This window comes from Chlorocebus sabaeus, chromosome 12, assembly GCF_047675955.1.
Source record: "Chlorocebus sabaeus isolate Y175 chromosome 12, mChlSab1.0.hap1, whole genome shotgun sequence".
Classification (NCBI taxonomy): domain Eukaryota; kingdom Metazoa; phylum Chordata; class Mammalia; order Primates; family Cercopithecidae; genus Chlorocebus; species Chlorocebus sabaeus.
In genome coordinates this window covers 3,965,153-3,980,400 of record NC_132915.1, presented here as the reverse complement: position 1 = coordinate 3,980,400, position 15,248 = coordinate 3,965,153, and the positions used below count along the sequence as shown (strand labels likewise).

Here is a 15,248-nt window from a genome sequence, read left to right as displayed (position 1 = left end):
GGCGAAACTCCGTCTGTACTAAAAATACAAAAGTTAGCCAGGCGTGGTGGTGCGCACTTGTAGTTCCAGCTACTCAGGAGGCTGAGGCAGGATATTTGCTTGAACCCAGGAGGTGCAGGCTGCAGTGAGAGGAGATCACGCCACTGCACTTCGAGGTGGGAGCGAGACTCCATCTCAAAAAAAAAAAAAAAAAAAGAAAAGAAAAGAAAAAAGAAAAGCAAAGAAGGTCATTCTTAACTATTCATAACTGCTTTTGTGAGAGTGTGTAAGAGTGAGTGTCTGTACTTGGAGGATATGAGGTGTAAGATATGTATACAAGAAGAATTAGGATTAGATATTTGCGATTTGGGTTGCAAAGATGTATTTTCCATGTGTTTTCTCAGATGAATGTTGGGGATTTGTATTTGTCTACTGTTTGGCAGATTTGGAAGAATTACCTTGTTGTGCATATGAGCAATCATAGAGAAAGTGCTTGTGTCTATTTTTGTGGATGTACACTGTGGTTTACATATTTGGGGAATGTAGGAAGACCGTATGTGTGCTCAGAATATGTTGCATGGTTGTGTGTGTTTCTTTTCATGATTTTCAGGGGTTGCATATGGCTATTTCAGTGTGTGAGGGCAGATCCATGACTACTGGGGGACTGAATGTATGTAGAATGAATGTGTGCAGTTGTGAGGTAGAGTTTGTATGATTCTGTGTCTTGCAAAATGGAGGAGTTATTTCTGTGTGAGCATTTGGAAGTGTGATTACATATGTGCAGGTATTGTGGGACTGTATGTGTATTTGGGGATATCAGGTGGCATGTTTGCATGTTTGCATATTTGTGGCGTGTTAGTTAATCGCAGATATATTTAGGGCATATAGGGAACTACATGAGTATTGAGTTTGTGTGTGTGTTCAAGGGCATGGCAGTTTAGATGAATGTTTTGTGGAGCTATGTGCTTGTATTTTTCAGTAAGTGGTTATTAGGGTTATATATTCTGGGAATGTAGTATGTGTGCGTCTGATAGAGAGATGGGGTTCTGTGTTTATACAGGAGAGTGAGATAATTGAATTTATATGTATTACAGGTATGTGATATGGTTATTCGTTAGTACTTGGCGATGTGAGAGACACTCCCCTTGTTTACAAAGCGGTGCCCAGCTGGTTTGTGCAAGTGGAGAACATGGTGGACCAGCTCCTAAGGAACAATGACCTGTGCTACCGGTGAGCACTAAGATGTGTTTCTTCATAATGTCTTTTGTCATGTGGTTAGTGTGGCTAACACTTCCCCCAAGTTATAATTTTAATAGCCATCTTTTATTGTGTATTATAATACACCATGTTGGCCAGGCTGGTCTCGAGCTTCTGATCTCAAGTGATCCGCCTGCTTCAGACTCCCAAAATGCTGGGATTACAGGTGTGAGCCACTGTGCCTGGCCTTCTTTAGGTAATTTGAAATAGTTTATAACAAAAATTTTAAAATAGACTACAACGAAGTAGAAGACAGACCACCACGTAGAAAGTAGAATGAAGTTAAAATTCTGGGCTAATATAATTATGTTGGCTAAACATCACTAGAAGCGGCAAGTTATAACAGAATGTAGATTTTGAAGTCAAACACATTTGTTCACCCCTTCCTTACTGTATAATGTTGAACAAGTTGCTTAATTTCTGAGATGTAACATCCTCCTCCACAAAATGATGTAACAATTATGTTGTAGAGTGTTGTGAGAATTAAATAAAATGACATTGTGTGTATTCTGGATGATACTTAATAAATCTATTTTCTTTCCCTTAAGCTGTTAGTTGAGACAAAAGGGCGACAGAATTATGCAAATTTTGTTGTTGAATATAAGACTTTGTTTCTGAGATTCTCGGAAGTGTGGACCATCAGCATCAGCATCAGCATCATCTGGGAAGCAGTTAAAAATGCAAATTGTCAGCCGGGTGCAGTGGCTCACGCCTGTAATCCCAGCACTTTGGGAAGCCGAGGCTTGCGTATCACGAGGTCAGGAGTTTGAGACCAAGCTGGCCAACATGGTGAAACCCCGTCTCTACTAAAAATATGAAAATTAGCTAGGCGTGGTGGCGGGCGCCTGTAATCCCAGCTACTCGGGAGGCTGAGGCAGGAGAACTGCTTGAACCTGGAAGGCGGAGGTTGCAGTGAGCCGAGATTGTGCCACTGCACTCCAGCCTGGGTGACAGAGCGAGACTACATCTTAAAAAAAAAAAAAAAAATAGAGTTGGGGTTTCACTATGTTGGCAAGGCCAGTCTTGAACTCCTGACCTCAAGCGATCTTCTCCCGCTTGGCCTCCCAAAGTGTTGGGATTACAGGGGTGAGCCACTGCGCCTGGCAATAGATTTTAGTTTAAGATAAAGTTCTTTTTTGTTTATTTGTTTGTTTTTTTGAGATGGGTCTGGCTCTGTCACCCATGCTAGAGTGCAGTGGCGTGATCTCGGCTCTCTGCAACCTCTGCCTCCCGGGTTCAAGCGATTCTCCTGCCTCAGCCTCCCGAGTAGCTGGGACTATAGGCACATGCCACCATGTCTGGCTAATTTTTTGTATTTTTAGTAGAGATGGTGTTTCACCGTGTTAGCCAGGATGGTCTCGATCTCCTCACCTCATGATCTGCCTGCCTCAGCCTCCCAAAGTGCTGGGATTACATACAGGCATGAGCCACTGTACCCAGCCAGAATAAAGTGATTTTTTTTCCCAAAAAAAAAATTTTTATTTTGGACCTTTAAAATTAGGCCACGCTATTAAAAAACAAAACAAAAGTCCACACTCTTATATTCAGCAAATTCATACTAAAATATTCCATTTTTGTAGGATAAAGGCCAAGAAAACTTTACATATGCAACAAGTTTATTACATGTATTTACATGGCTCTTTCTTCCCTAGTTACTTAAAACTTTCACATTATATATCTCTCAAAAGCAAGCTTCCTTTCCCCCCAGGCAAGCTTTGCAGAAATGATACGGTCACATTACTATCAGAATAGCTTAGGCAGTGCTGTAATATAAAAATGTTTTGTTTTGTTTTTGAGACGGAGTCTCGCTGTGTTGCCTGGGCTGGAGTGCAGTAGCGTGATCTTGGCTCACTGCAACCTCCACCTCCTGGGTTCAAGCGATTCTCCTCCCTCAGCCTCCTGAGTAAGCTGGGATTACAGGCATGTGCCACCATTCCTGGCTAATTTTTGTATTTTTAGTAGAGATGGGGTTTCATCATGTTGGTCAGGCTGGTCTCGAACTCCTGACCTTGGATCTGCCTGCCTTGGCCTCCCAAAGTGCTGCGATTACAGGTGTGAGCCACCATGCCCAGCCATAAAAATGTATTTTGTAAGCTATTGAGTGACCATTAAATGATATTTTTTAAAAAATGGTATTGGGCCGGGCGCGGTGGCTCACGCCTGTAATCCCAGCATTTTGGGAGGCCGAGGCAGGTGGATCATAAGGTCAGGAGATCGAGACCATCCTGGCTAACACAATGAAACCCCGTCTCTACTAAAAATACAAAAAATTAGCCGGGAGTGGTGGCGGGTGCCTGTGGTCCCAGCTACTCCGGAGGCTGAGGCAGGAGAATCACTTGAAACCAGGGGGCAGAGGTTGTAGTGAACCGAGATTGCACCCCTGCACTTCTGCCTGGGTGATAGAGCAAGACTCTGTCTCAAAAAAAAAAAAAAAAATCTCATTTGAGAACACTTAATAGTTAATACAATTTTTTTTTTTTTTTTTTTTTTGAGACGGAGTCTCGCTCTGTCGCCCAGGCTGGAGTGCAGTGGCCAGATCTCGGCTCACTGCAAGCTCCGCCTCCCGGGTTCACGCCATTCTCCTGCCTCAGCCTCCCGTGTAGCTGGGACTACAGGCGCCCGCCACCTCGCCCGGCTAGTTTTTTGTATTTTTTAGTAGAGACGGGGTTTCACCGTGTCAGCCAGGATGGTCTCGATCTCCTGACCTTGTGATCCGCCCATCTCGGCCTCCCAAAGTGCTGGGATTACAGGCTTGAGCCACCGTGCCCGGCCTAATACAATTATTAATTTAGTACTTTAAGTTGCACTGATGCTATCATTACATCACAGTGCACCCAACACATAAAACAAATAAGATGAAGTCAATTATATTTTTTATATTAATTAACAGTTCTACACAAATACATTAATCCCTTGGTGAATTTGTTTTAGACCAGTTGACAACTATCCGTAAACATAGCTAAATGTAAACATTAGTACTTTATCTTATTTTGTACCTGTACTTTAAGTAAGGTTTTAAGTTACAATGTCATTATTTCCTTATTGGAAGAATGAAAGGAAATAGCTTGGTGGTTTGGGAAGAACACTTGGTGATGGAGGCTCGCTACGTTTGACTCTGGCAAAGTTCTGATTAGCTTGAGATTTAAAAAGTAAGCTGGGACCTGAAAAGTTTAGAGTTCCCATTTTGATTATTTGGAAAATTTTTGTTCTTTCCCCCATCTTGCATGGCCTGCCCTACAGCTGCTGCTGAGTTATATCCCTGTCTTCTTTCTTTTTTCTTATGAAGAATCTTCATTGGAGGATTCTGACTCTTGGTCTATTAAGCTGTTCTTGATTCTACTAACATTTCTAGATTGAGGGGCTGAAATGTTACACCTCTCTCTACCACCCATCTTCAGCTTCTTTGTTACCTGTCCTCTTTCGTAGTGTCAGGACAATAGGTGTTGCTTTCTGACAGATCCTTTCCTTTGTCTCAATACAGAAGTTTTCATGGGCTGAGCTGCTGAGTTCAGCCTGGGAACTGAGGCCAACATTGGAGTCTCCTCAGCACACAAGTTGGAAAGAAGTCCTAGTGACTTAAAGCTCAGAAGCATGGAAAGCAGGGCTCCCTCTGGATGTGGAATCCTCCGTCCCTTTCCAGGGAGGGAACAAAGCCCACAAGCACCAGTGAGTGAACTGCTGACCACCCCCGCAGTTTAAAATATATCATTTTTTCTCTTATCTTTGCAAAAATAACATGGCATAATATTTATTCCTAGCATCCAGCTACCTAGAGATACCACTTTCCTGTCTCTGCCCATCCGCATTATGTCTCCCTGTTTTCTTTTGAAGCCAGCCAAAATCTGTGTTGTAAACTGCTTTCTCCCCACTCAATATATAGTGGGCTTTTTTTTTTTTTTTTTTTTTTTTTTTTTTTTTTTTGAGACGGAGCCTCCCTCTGTTGCCCAGGCTGGAGTGCAGTGGCATGATCTCAGCTCACTGCAAGCTCCGCCTCGAGAGTTCAAGCAATTCTCCCCCCTCAGCTTCCCAAGTAGCTAGGACTACAGGCACAGGCCACCTCACCCAGCTAATTTTTGTATCTTTAGTACAGACAGGCTTTCATCATGTTGGCCAGGCTGGTGTCGAACTCCTGACCTCAAGTGATCCGCCTGCCTCAGCCTCCCAAAATGCTGGGATTATAAGCGTGAGCCACCGCGCCTGGCCTATAGTGAGCATTTTCTGTCAATCATATATAGTCTCCCATAAAATGACTTTAAATATGTGCAATAACTACTACTAAAAGGCTGGGTGTGGTGGCCCATGCCTACAATCCCAGCACTTCAGGAGACCGAGGTGCAAACCGAGGTGCAAGGATGGCTTGAGCCCAGGAGTTCATGACCAGCCTGGGCAACACAGAGAGACCCCCATCTCCACACACACACACACACACACACACACACACAAATTTAGCCAGGGGTGATTGTATGAATCTGTAATCCCAGCTACTCAGGAAGCTGAGGCAGGAGGATTGTTTGATCCCAGGAATTGGAGACTGTAGTGAGTCATGATTATGCCACTGTACTGCATTCTGGACAAAGAGTGAGACCCCATCTAAAAAAAAAATTCTGGCCAGGTACAGTGGCTCACGCTTGTAATGCCAGCACTTTGGAAGGCTGAGGCTGGCGGATCATGAGGTCAGGAGTTTGAGACCAGCCTGGCCAACACAGTGAAACCCTAGCTTCCAGCTTCCAATTTTTCTACCACAAATAGCCTTGCTAAACATCCCTGAAAATTAATGTATGCATACATCCTGGATTGTTTTTCATTTGAATACATTTCTAGATGTGAATTAATGAGACCAAACGTAGGTAAGAAATGGAAAGGTTTGAGTGGGCCCGGGGGTGCTGACAGCAGCACCACAACAGCACGGTGACAACGCAGTGATGGAGGCCTCAGCAGCGCCTATTCCTTTCTTGATTTACCGCATTGCTTCCTCCCTCTTCTCCCCAGTAATTATTAGTCAGAACTTCCCAGAATAAAGCCAGGGCTCTGATTTTACCTGGACAAACAGTGCCAGAGGTTTCCCCTGAAGGAAAGACTGAACCCGGCAGAGAGACGCAGGTGAGGGTGGGAGTTCCAGAGGGGAAGGGGCACAGGTGGAGCCGGGATCCAGATTACGGATGGATGCCCCTCCCAGGTAGCACCCAGGCCCAGCCCTTCCCCTCCCATGCATGGGAGTGGCAGGAGGTTGTGACAGTGGCCCTGACAACAGGTGGCCAACCGTCCTTTATGCCATTGACCGTAGAGTGCTGCAGTCTCTGTCTTCCTTGTTTCTCCTCACCCTCTCTTGCCCCACACCTTTGGCTCTCCTCCCTTCCCTCTTCGCCAGGCCCAGTTGAGTGGGATGAGCCCAGCCTCTGCAAAGCAAAGGCCTCGGGCTGTGGAGCCACTGCACACCACAGGCATCTAGCTATAGGATGCCCAGGTTGCAGCTTGGGACCAGCCCTTGGAGGAAAAGGTCTAACTCAGTGCTCTTTACCTGCACACTGTAATGGGGTGACTGGTTTCTTTTCGTGGTGTTTTTCTTTCTGACGGAAGAGGTCCTGGATATCAGAAAGAACTTCTTTTTTTTTTTTCCAGAGACAGAGTCTAGCTCTGTCACCCAGGCTGGAGTGCAGTGACGCGAGCTCAGCTCACTGCAAATCCACCTTCCAGATTCAAGCGATTCTTATGCCTTAGCCTCCCAAGTAGCTGGGACTAGAGGTGTGTGCCATCACGCCTGGCTAATTTTTGTATTTTTTGTGGCGACAGGGTTTCACCATGTTGGCCAGGCTGGTCTCAAACTCCTGGCCTCGAGTGATCCGCCCGCCTTAGCCTCCAAAGTGCTGGGATTACAGGCATGAGCCATTGCTCCAGGCCAGAAAGAAGTTCTTGGTGGCGTAAGACATCAAAATCAGCTGGCAGCCAGTTCCCCTATCCTTGCCTTCTGTTTCACTGGTTGTTCAGGGAGTGAGGAGATGAAGCTTTAAGTGCAAGTATGATGCAGGTCACTCACTCACCTGGCATTTTGTGATGTTTTTTCCTTATTCATATTCCCTAAGTCTGATTCTCCTGTTTATATCCTTCACTGCTGTATAAACTTCTCCAGTGCAAGGGACCAGCTCTTACATTTCTTAATGTTGTTTCCTAGATAGATAGATGGATACCTATAGATATATATAATACAAATAATATATGATACATATTTGTATATATTGAATATGTATTTTTTAATATATGACATGCCCACTTGTATACTACTGCTTGAGCAAGAGAAATAGCTAGGAGTAAAACAACAGTGGTCCTGCGAGGCAGTCAGCTGCCTCTCCTGCTCACTGCCGCGTGAATCATCACTAATGGGAATGTCCCCTGAGCACTACTGAGAACCAGGGGGATATATAGGTCGATACTTTACCTGGATTACTGCACTTTACGTAGCTGAATGCCATCTCCTTAAGTCTCAGCTGAACTTTTACTTCCTCTGGGAAAGTAGTTTTGATTTTCCCCCCACAAAACTAGAAAACATAAATCCACAGGAATCCCACTGTTGAATGAACTAGGGAAAGTGGGTAATTTTTAGTAGAGATGGGTTTTCGTCATGTTGGCCAGGCTGGTCTCAAACTCCTGACCTCAGGCGATCTGCCCACCTCAGCCTCCCAGAATGCTGAGATTACAGGTGTGAGCCACTGTGTCCGGCCTAGGAAACTTTTTGAACTGCAAAAAGACAAAAACACAATTACAACAGCTCTACCCTGTGTACATGCTTTAGGAAATAATGCTATTTACCTTCATTTTCACATTTTCAACAATGAACAGGCACGATTTGCTAGTGAACAGGACCCCAATTTATTGTTTCCCTTATTACTATATTTCTCTATTGTTCTTATGATTCTACTTTAAGAAGATATTAATTTAATACTATGGAGTTGTAATTTATTATATTGGATACCTAAAAGGGGTAGAATCAGGTTGAACAAAGAATTTTCTTGGCATAATTAGTACAAATGTTTTGTTTATGAACTGCAGCAGTATCTCCTGTAGACCCAGGCAAGAGGGACCCTGCTCTGAACCCTAGCACCCCAACACATTTTATATGCCCCAATACCTATGTTGCTTTGTTACAGGCAAATGGTACTTTCGTCTCTCAGGACCCCATGCCCTATTCTGGCACAGCATGACCTAAAGCCCTAAACACCCACACTTATGTGCAACACTGCTCACCAAGAGATATCTCTTGATCTATGCTCCCAAAACACAAGGCATCTGCATCGAAGGTCATGAGAGTTTGTGGGTTGTATGCCATTGATGTCAAAGCAGATACTGTTCCAATTAGAGGAAGGATTCCAGAGGAGGAGGCACTTAGGGAAGAAACAAATATAATTGCCTACCAGATCCTTACACGTGGATAGCATGAAAGCAATTAGCTCTTGCCAAATTGAAATATTGGTATGCTGAGCATTCATGTTCTTGTCACATTCCAGTTCCGATTCCTGAGGTACTTAAATTACTTTGGTATTCACCACAGTTGCGTATAGGACCTGAGAAACATTTTGTAACACTGAATGATGCCTGCTATTCTTACATTTGTATGTATGTAGGACTAGCCGCGTCTCTACTAAAAATACAAAAATTAGCCAGGCATGGCGGCGCATGCCTGTAATCCCAGCTACTCAGGAGGCTGAGGCAGGAGAATTGCTTGAACCCCGGAGGCAGAGGTTGCAGTGAGCCGAGATCGCACCACTGTACTCCAGCCTGGGTGATAGAGTGAGACTCCGTCTTGGAAAATAAAATAAGTGAAGGCCAAAAAAAAAAAAAAAATGCAATATGTATTTTATTTTTTTGGTCATCCCCAAATCACCAGCTTATCATCAGAGCATCCAGACACTTTCAACCATAATAACACTCAATTATCTTGACATTTTGCCTTTTTTTTTTTCTAAGACAAGGTCTCGCTGTGTTGCCCAGGCTGGTCTCAAACTCTTGAGCCAAGTAATCCTTCTGCCTCAGCCTCCTGGGTAGCTGAGTTTATAGGTACACACCATTGCACTAGCTCCATTTTTAACTTTAGGAGAAATAGAGCTTTAAACCAATTTTAAAAGTTTAATGTTCTGTAATCCCAGCACTTTGGGAAGCTGGGGTGGGCAGATCACCTGAGGTTATGAGTTTGAGACCAGCCTGGTCAACATGGTGAAACCCTGTCTCTACTAAAAAATTACAAAAATTAGCCAGGTGTGGTGGCCCACGCCTGTAATCCTGCTACTTGGGAGGATGAGGCAGGAGAATTGCTTGCACTCGAGAGGTGGAGGTTGCAGCAAGCCAAGATCATGCCACTGCACTCCAGGCTGGGCATCAGAGCGAGTCTCTGTCTCCTTCACACCCCCTGCCAACAAAAGCGTTTAATGTTTTAGAAAGGTGCATTTGTCAAGCTAGGAGGATAGAGCATGTTTTCTCTGACAGTTTAATTCGATTTGCAACTTAAATACCTGGATGTAGCATATTTGGGCCTTCTTTTGCATTCTTAGTCTGGGCCCTGTAAGTGTTAGGGGAAGTCTGAACTACTCTAATGGTTTGATTTTATTTTAAAAATTTTTTGAAATGGAGTCTCACTCTGTCACCCAGAGTATAGTGCAGTGGTGTGATCTCAGCTCACTGCAACCTCCGCCTCCCAGGTTCAAGTGGTTCCCCTGCCTCAGCCTCCCAAGTAGCTGGGATTACAGGTGTGCGCCACTACCCCTGGCTAATTTTTGTATTTTTAGTTTCACCATGTTGGCCAGGCTGGTCTTGAACTTCTGGCATGAAGTGATCCTCCCTCCTCAGCCTCCCAAAGTGCTGGGATTACAGGCGTGAGCCGCCGTGCCTAGCCATAGTTTGATTTTAAACACCAATAACCTTGATATTTTTGAAAGCCTACTTGTTTATTACTTTTCTGTCTGGGACATTGCAGCTATTTTTTTTTTTTTTTAAGAACAACTCAGCAAAATGAAATTCCTGTTTATTGTTGGACAACATTGTTTCACACATACATCAAACAGGCCTACCCCCCCAAAAAATAGCAACTTCATAGACAAAAAAAGGAAAAAAAAAGGTCAGGTGCAGTGACTCACGCCTGTAACCCCAGCACATTGGGAGGCCGAGGCGGGCAGATCATAAGGGCAGGAGTTCGAGACCAGCCTGGCCAACATGGTGAAACCCCGTCTCTACTAAAAATACAAAAATTAGCTGGGCGTGATGGCATGCGCCTGTAATCCCAGCTACTCGGGAGGCTGAGGCAGGAGAATCACTTGAACCTGGGAGGTGGAGGTTACAGTGAGCCGAGATGGTGCCACTGCACTCCGGCCTGGGTGACACAGCGAGACTCCATCTTAAAAAAAATAAAAATAAAAAGAAAGAAAAGAAACCTTTTATCTTTGGCCTTTTTGTTTTTGAGATGGAATCTCACTCTGTTGCCCAGGCTGGAGTGCAGTGGCACGATCTCAGCTCACTGCAACCTCCACCTCCGGAGTAGCTGGGATTACAGGCACCCGCCACTACACCCAGTTAATTTTTTGTATTTTTAGTAAAGACCGGGTTTCGCCATGTTGGCCAGGATGGTCTCAAACTCCTGACCTCGTGACCTGCCCGCCTCGGCGACCCCCAAAGAAAGGCCTGGGATTACAGGTGTGAGCCACTGCGCCTGGCCTGTTTTTTTTTTTTTTTTTCAAAACGGAATTTCATTCTTGTTGCCCAGACTGCAGTGCAATGGCAGATCTTGGCTCACCACAACCTCTGCCTCCCGGGTTCAAGTTATTCTCCTGCCTCAGCCTCTCAAGTAGCTGGGATTACAGGCATGAACCACCATGCCCGGCTAATTTTTTGTATTTTTAGTAGAGACGGGGTTTCTCCATGTTGGCCAGGCTGGTCTTGAACTCCCAACCTCAGGTGATCTGCCCGCCTTGGCCTCCCAAAGTGCTGGGATTACAGGCGTGAGCCGCCATGCCAGCCGGCCTTTTTAACCATCTCATACAAACTACTTATAGTACAGCTAAGTACATACACAAAAAAGTTACTCGAATGGTGGGAATAAGATTGCTTTTCTGTTGTCGTTTTTGCTTTTTTTTACAAGTTTTTTTTTTTTTTTCTCCTTTGAGATTATAATGAACGTGGTCACAGTCACACCACAAGTAAAGTCAGAAGTAGGACAGAGAATAGTCCGAAGGCTGCTTTGGTCATCTGAGATGATTAAAAGTGGCTGACCCTAACAATATGTGCAAAAATATAAAATGTAAATAAAAAACACAAACAAATTTCTTTTCTTAAAGTACTTTTAAGAAAAAAATCAGGGCCTTGGAAATTTTGGTTCTTTTTCCTCCCTTGTTGCAAATTCTTATGGTTTGGGTTGGGTGGTGGAGAGTGTGTGTCATCTGTGGGTGGCACTGCCCATGGCGGGTGGGCCTCAATACTGCAAGGTGACCACCTTTAGATTCTGAGACAGGAAATGGAGGGTGAATAGGTCACGGTGGCCTTTTTTTTTTTTCAGTTTAACTTTTCCTTTTTTGCTGTCTAGTCATCCTTGTCGGTCTTCTGCTTGTTGGTATGGACATCATCATCCTCATCATCTTCAGCTGCCGGCTTGCCTGTAGCAGACTCAGCTTCCTCGTCTTCATCTCCATCCTCTTCCTCACCATCACCTTCTTTTTCCTCCTCTTCCTCCCCACCTTCTTCCTCTTCCTCATCTACCTCATTGTCAGCCTCCTGCTCTCTATTTTCCTCATTAGCATTCCCGTTAGCAGGGGCGTCTCTTCCATTTTCCGCTTCTTCCACAACTTCCTTCTTCTCCTTTTAAAGTCCTTGGTGATGATTTCGGAGCTGGTGTCTACCGCTGCATCTGACATGGTGGGGCACGTCGGTGATCTGATGCAGGGGATTAAAAAGAAAGGGAGAGCTGGGCACCGTGACTCACGCCTGTAATCCCAGCACTTGGGGAGGCTGAGGCGGGCGGATCACGAGGTCAGCAGATCGAGACCATCCTGGCTAACACGATGAAACCCCGTCTCTACTAAAAATACAAAAAAAAAAAAAAAAAAAAAAAATTGCCGGGTGGTACAAAAAAATTAGGCAAGCATCTGTAGTCCCAGCTACTCGGGAGGCTGAGGCAGGAGAATGGCGGGAACCTGGGAGGCGGAGCTGCAGTGAGCTGAGATCGAGCCACTGCACTCCAGCCTGGGCGACAGAGTGAGACTCCTTCTCAAAAAAAAAAAAAAAAAAAAAAACCACAAAAACAAAACAAAACAAAAAACAAAAAGGAAGGAAGGAACGCACGCACAGTTCAGGGACTCTGTTGATAAAGCTGCCGCAGTCCGTGGCGAGCAAGGAGCCCGGCGAGGAACAATGCAAAGATGGCTTTTGAGAGCAGCCGGTCGGGATCTTGAAACTATAAAAGCCTGAAATCATTAGCACTGTTTTCTCCCTCTAAGACATATGTGGCTTTTCACTTTATTTTCAAATGAATGCTTTCACTGTTCTGGGTTTAGCAAGTTTTGGTCTTAAAAATATCTAACAACGCATTTAAGAGGCCAAATGACTTTATGCATGAAATATTGTTAAGATGAGGCATTTTCCCATAGAAAGGTGACCGGATTTGAGGAAATTATTTAGTCAGTATCAACATTTCTCTGGATTTATATACAGTACAGATTTTACTTTCAGGCTTTCCTAGTAAAGTTTCTAACAGACCTGGAAAGGAGAAGGAAGAGTAACATCTGTTGCAAAACCCCAGTTACATGTAGGACAAATAAGAATCTGGGAGAGAGGTGACTTACTCAAATGACACACTGATTTGGGATATATTAGGGAGAACCATTAATTCTTGTCCATAAGGCTTGATTTAGAATTGTTTTTTATTTTAATGGAAGTTCTGTAGAAAGAAAGGAATACTTGGAAAAACTGAGCCACTTTTAAATACTTGGAAGATGAGAAAAGAGAGTGGTTTAAAATCTTCTTACCGTATTCCTGTTCTCCTCCTCTTCCTCCTTCTCATCATCAGAATCACAATCAGTCAGTCAAAGTGGGCACTTTATTAGTGTGAACAATGTCAGTATGAAAACACAAAGTATAGGGAAGTTGTGACACCCAATGTGTACAATTTCTAAGTCACACCTCTGTTTCACATTTATATAGTTATTTCTCAGTTCCACTTGAATATGGTTATAGAACCATCAGGTTCGGTTGCCTGTTGCATGGTAACAAACCAATGCACCAAAACAGTGGGGATTGCAGCAGAGAAAGAGTTGAATAATTGTAGGGCAGCTGAACGAGAAGACAAGATGAGAGGACTCTTCAAATCTGCCTCCCTGAGAGGATTGGGGATGGGGATTGTAAGGGGTCTGGACAGGTGATGGTCTAAAGTATGGGGATTGCTGATTGGTTGAGAAGTTTGGGGGTGAGGTCACGGGACCAGGAGATGCTGAATCGGTTTCTTGGTAGGGGTCTTCAGACCGGTTGGCATCAGCCATTCAGCTGGAATTCAGGATCTGAAAAACACCTTAAGCAATTCTTAGGTAAAAAGTCTCATGTCAGATTCTATCTATGGGAGCAGTGGGGGAGCAGGTGGTCAGTGTGCTGCATGACCCTCGATTGGTTAGCAGCTGCAGGGAGATGAGTCAGAGCACACTAGTGCACCCTGGTTGATGCCTGACCACAATTCAGCCTAAAGCCTGGCTTGTAATTCTCATTAACCCTGCGAGGGTGGTTTTTTCCTTAGGCTTTTGCCCCATTCTAAGCAACACTTCTATGGATATTTTTGACTACATGTTTTTTGTAGTGCACACTTGAAAATATTCTGTGTGCTCAGATTATTTTTTTCCAAGACTGTTTCGCATTTATTGAGTGCTTACTCCATGGTAGTTAGGCACTGGCCTGGGCACTGGAAAACAAAGGAATATAACATGGCCCCATCTTTCTCAGCATAAAACTTATCAGACTGTGTCCATTGTGTTTATTTAAGAATATATTTACAATACTAGTGGTTCTGTTTATAGCTATCCATCTTACCTCACCCCCTTCCCCCAAATAAAAAATAGGCAATGTTCAATTTTAAGACACTATCAAGGCCAGGCACAGTGGCTCCCACCTGTAATTCTAGCACTTTGGGAGGCCAAGGTGGGCGGATCACCGGAGGTCAGGAGTTCGAGACAAGTCTGACCAACATGGTGAAACCCCATCTCTACTAAAAATACAAAAATTAGCTGGGCGTGGTGCCAGGCTCCTGTAATCCCAGCTAGTCAGGAGGCTGAGACAGGAGAATCACTTCAACCCGGGAGATGGAGTTTGCAGGGAACTGAGATCACGCCATTGCACTCCAGCCTGGGCGACACAGTGAGACTCCGTCTCAAAAAAAAAAAAAAAAAAAAAAAAAAAGGCCAGGCACGGTGGCTCATGCTTGTAATCTAGCACTTTGGGAGGCCAAGGTGGGCAGATCACAAAGTCAGGAGATCGAGACCATCCTGGCTAACACGGTGAAACCCCGTCTCTACTAAAAATACAAAAAAATTAGCCAGGCATGGTGGCGGGCGCCTGTAGTCCCAGCTACTCAGGAGGCTGAGGCAGGAGAATGGTGTGAACCTGGGAGGCGGAGCTTGCAGCGAGCCAAGATGGTGCCACTGCACTCCAGCCTGGGTGACAGAGAAAGATTCCATCTCAAAAAAAAAAAAAAAAAAAAAGACACTATCAAGCTACAGAAATTAAGGCAGTGTGATATTGGAGAAGACTTAGACATATAGAATAGAACCCACACATAGATCCTCACAAATATGGCCAATTGATTGTTTTAAATTGTGGTAAAATACATGTAACATAAATTTACCATCGTAACCATTTTTAAGTGTACAGTTCAGTATGGTTTAATACATTCATATTGTTGTACAACTACTTTCCAGAACTTTTTTGTCCTGCAAAACAAATTCTATTTCCGTTAAACAACAACTGCCCTTTTCTCTTTTCCCCAGCTCCTGGCAACC

At 44.3% G+C, this 15,248-nt stretch overlaps 1 long non-coding RNA gene and 1 pseudogene across 1 annotated transcript in view; one reads left to right on the top strand and one right to left on the bottom strand.

Annotated features, from left to right (window-relative positions):
- Positions 1-212: 212 nt before the first annotated feature.
- LOC103219785 (uncharacterized) overlaps positions 213-15,248 on the top strand; it is a 28,763-nt gene continuing 13,727 nt past the window's right edge. The window contains exon 1 of the long non-coding RNA XR_012094718.1: positions 213-1,209. This is a non-coding gene — a long non-coding RNA (uncharacterized lncRNA). The remainder of the gene's footprint in view (positions 1,210-15,248) is intronic.
- LOC140713013 (proline-rich nuclear receptor coactivator 2-like) lies at positions 4,209-4,913 on the bottom strand (annotated as a pseudogene).